Source organism: Stegostoma tigrinum, unplaced genomic scaffold (genome assembly GCF_030684315.1).
Source record: "Stegostoma tigrinum isolate sSteTig4 unplaced genomic scaffold, sSteTig4.hap1 scaffold_53, whole genome shotgun sequence".
Classification (NCBI taxonomy): domain Eukaryota; kingdom Metazoa; phylum Chordata; class Chondrichthyes; order Orectolobiformes; family Stegostomatidae; genus Stegostoma; species Stegostoma tigrinum.
This window is the reverse complement of record NW_026728461.1, coordinates 1,900,524-1,904,573: the sequence shown is the minus strand read 5'-3', so window position 1 is coordinate 1,904,573 and position 4,050 is coordinate 1,900,524. Positions and strand designations below refer to the sequence as shown.

Below are 4,050 nucleotides of genomic sequence, written 5' to 3'. Positions count from 1 at the left end.
GTAGCCAGCGGAGACGTGTGCCATGTCTCCCACCTGCCACATTCTGCAGGAGGAGCAAGCAACTGCCCTAGCATCCATACCCCACTTATCTGAACACCCGCTCAGTACTAAAATAGAAAGCTTAGTTCAAGGTGCTATAAAATTAATAACAAACTTACATTCAATAGAGAAAGTTTAGAATGAACCTTACCTTATTAGCTAGATTAAAAATCAGCATAGCTGTGGTTTGAGTCTCACAGGTGCCTGTGGCTTTGATAGACTGTATCTTGTCTAAACCTCTTGTAAATAGTGCCAGTTGCTTGGTTCCTGAAAGCTGAAGTGTCTTGTTTCTTGTGTTTAAACTCAATGCATTATTATTCCTCTGCTCCCACTCCAGTTCCCTGAGCTTAACCCAACTGGCTGTTTTGTTTGTTGCTGTTTTGTGATCTGTAACAATTGACTCTTGTCAGCCACTCAGAGAGAGAAATTTTGATAAATACCCCGATTTGACAGATAAACCTGATAACTTTGCCGGAGATGACATGATTGAAATGCATAACTAATCTAGTTCCAATTAACGATCTGTGGACCTGAAAGGTTACCTCTCTTCTGCTCCACAGATGCTGCCAGGCCTGCTGAATGTCTCGGTCAATTCCTGTTTCTCTTTCAGACTTTCAGCATCTGCAGTTCATTGACTTCTGTTAACTTGAATAATTTCTGGGACAAATCAGCCCACCTACCAGCTCCAGAGCTTCTTTCCTGCTCCTGAAAATCAGTCATCACAATAAGCGAGCAGAAATGAGCTCCCATTCCCGGACCAAAAACGGAACCCAGCCTACAGCAGTGAAAGCACCAAATCCTAACCACTGCACCACCAGGAAGGGCACTTCAGACTCTTGTATCTTTTCTCACTGACACTGCTTCTGACTTTTTATTTTGTACCATTTTTGCTGCAGATCAGTTTCTCCCTTTCACCAAAATTCCCTTTGCCTTTTTAATTCCCTGCTGCACCTGCAATCCTACTTTTAGCGATTCATGCACAAGGGCACCAAAATCCCTCTGCACAGCAGCGTGCTGCATCTTTTTTTACCATTTAAAACATAGTCCATTTTGCGTTATTCCTACCGAAATAGATGACCTCACACTTATCAACTTTGTACTCCATCTGCCAGGCCTTTGCTCACCCACTTAGACTATCGTTATCCCTCTGCAGACGTTTCGTGTCTTCTGCACACTTTGCTCTATACTCGTCTTAGTGTCATCTGCAAATTTTGACACACCACGCTTAGTCCCCAATTCCAAATCATCTGTGTAAATTGTAAACAATTGTGGTCCCAGCACTGATCCCTGAGGCACACCACTAGCCACTGAACACCAATGAGAAAAACACCCATTGACCCCTACTCTTTGTTTTATACTGGTCAACCAATCCTCTATCCAAGCCAATACATTACCTGTAATATGGTGCAACTTTATCTGATGTAGCAGGCTTTGATGTGGCACCTCGTCACTTGCCTTCTGGAAATCAAGATACACCACATCCACAGGTACCCCATTGTCCACATAGCAGATAATGTCCTCAAAGAATTTCACCAAATTAATTCAGCAAGACCGACCCTTCATGAACTCATGAACACCAGTGGGACAATTTATATCCAAATGTCTTGCTATTTCTTCCTTGAACATAGATTCAATCATTTTCCCCAGCGCCGAATTTATGCTAACTGGACCAATGTTACCGGCTTTTTGCCTACTTCCTTTTTTAAACAGTGACGTCACATTGGCTGTTATCAATCTGCGGGATCCACCCCAGAGTCCAGTGAATTGTGGTAAATAATTACTAGTGCATTTGCTATGTCCCCCATTGCCCCTTTTAGTATCCTGGGATGCAGTTAATCAGGGCTAAGAGACCCCCATGTCCACTGTTAGCCCCGTTACCTTGCCCAGCACTGCCTCCTCAGTGACAATGATAATCTCTATCACAATCAGTGAGACTTTCACATCAGAGGTGAATTAAATGGGAAGAACCATTGAAATACATCATTTTCATTAGCTCAGAAACAGTACTACAAAAATGATCTTTATCGAAACATACAGGTGTTATTGGCGATGTAACAGATTGGATGAAGAAACGTTCGTTCCCTCCTGGGGCCGTCTGGGAAGGGAGTGTTTAATATCAGAATGGAGGTCGCACATTTAAGGCAGAGTCGAGGTGAAGTTTATTCTCTCAGATGGTTGTGAATTAGTGGATTCTTTTACAGAAGAGGATTGTCAGAGCTGGGCCACAAAGTGCATTTAAGGCTGAGTTCGATTGATTTTCAGCAGCAAGGGTACCAATGGTTATTGGGAAATCCAAGAAAGTGCAGTTCAGGATTATCAGGTCAGGATTATCCGCTCATTTAATAGCGGAGCAGACTTGATGGGCTGAGCTGTCTCCTTCTCCTCCAAAACTGCATCATGTTAATATAAAGCTGCAAAACTGACGGGAGCAAATTTTGCTTAAAAACAGGTAGATCCCATCGGGATACCGAACCTCAGTGATATTTGCAAAGGACAGCAAACAAAGGGCCAGTCACTGTCAGAAGTGGGATTTGAACCCACGCCTCCAGGTGGAGACCAGAACACCCAGCTTTACAGTGGAAGGAGTCTATTCCTTGAGTCTGGCGCCTTAGACCACTCGGCCATCCTGACACACCTTCGCAGCTCCAGAGTGATCTTTATACCAGAGTAAACAGGAAAAGCCAGTCTTCAGCACCCACACTGAGCCTGGCTCCATGAGGCCCACAGTCACCTCTCACAAACCACCGTTGCCCTTCACTTTTCCTGACCTCCCCCTTGTTCTTGTCTGAAACAAATTGCACGTCAGGCAAATGCAGCTGACATTGCTGATGTAGAACTGTAATGTAGATTGAAGCGACACCGCCTGGTCTATGGCATAATTCTACTTCTAAAGGTCAGACAATATTTCAGAGTTATTATTGTAAATTTTAACCACGAACACTCCACGGCAGTGAAGGCATTGAATCCTTATCAGCAGACTACGAGGGAAGACGTATATCTCTATCACCCTGGTCACTGCCTGATTCAGCATTACATCTCTCATCCTTCTGCACATGATTCCTTCAGCTCCATCATGGTTTTGTCGCATTGTCTTGGTTTATACTGCACAGACTACCCTGCCATCTATTACATTGCAGTTTCTAATGCATGAAACCCTACCTTACAGGGCTCCTAACTGGAGGAGATGAGAATGTTTGTACAACTACTGCATCCAATATCCAAAGGAGCACTTTCACCTCGTCTGAAATTATGCCAATGTCATTTCCTCCACAGGCCAGCAGTGAGGTGAGGTATTATAAACTGCAGGTTGGCAAGGAAACAATGGGGGAGCAACATGGAGAGGGGAGCGGCCGAATGCTTTATTTCTTTGCTGTAATCAGATTCTGGTTTTGAAGTGTGAAATGGGACTATAGAACCCAAATGGGTGAAATCCTACCTTCTGGGGTTGGTCTCTGCTGAGGCCTTTGTCACCTTCTGGGAAATATGCCTGTGTGTTACCTTCTGAGGGTGAAAATGTGGTCCACTTCCCCAAGGGAATGTGAACATCTCAAACAGCCGGCCCATTGCCTCGTAGCACACAGGGCTATGGGCCAAGGCTGGAAACTGGGATGTTGAGCCTCTTTCTGTGCTGTAAAAACATGATGATTCAGTCATTTTCAGTAAAAACAACTATCGTAGAAAGAACAAAAAAGCTAGGAGTTGTGCCGTTAAGAAACGATGCACACACATCCATCGCTCTCCCTGCTGGTCTAGTGGTTAGGGTTTGGCGTTTTCAATACCACAGCCCGGGTTCGATTCCCGGTCAGGGAATCAAGTTTTATTTTTCCTGATGGTGGCAACGCAAAGGCAGTGCAGCTCTGTCTGTGATCCTTTCAATGTCAGTTCCTGTCCCCGAGAACATCAGGGTCCATGTTCCAGCCGCTTAAAGAGGGGAAAGGTACCTTAGCCGTCACTGCTCAGTCAGGCTACTCACCTTTGTGTTGTGTTGTTAGCAGGGACATCAGCAGTAAG

General features: G+C 44.7%; 1 non-coding gene across 1 annotated transcript; it reads right to left on the bottom strand.

The window, feature by feature from the left end:
• Positions 1 to 2,555: 2,555 nt before the first annotated feature.
• Positions 2,556 to 2,670, bottom strand: trnal-caa (transfer RNA leucine (anticodon CAA)). The gene is made up of 2 exons: positions 2,633 to 2,670; positions 2,556 to 2,601 (listed from the first exon to the last, which is right to left on the bottom strand). It is a non-coding gene; the product is annotated as a tRNA-Leu (tRNA).
• Positions 2,671 to 4,050: the final 1,380 nt, after the last annotated feature.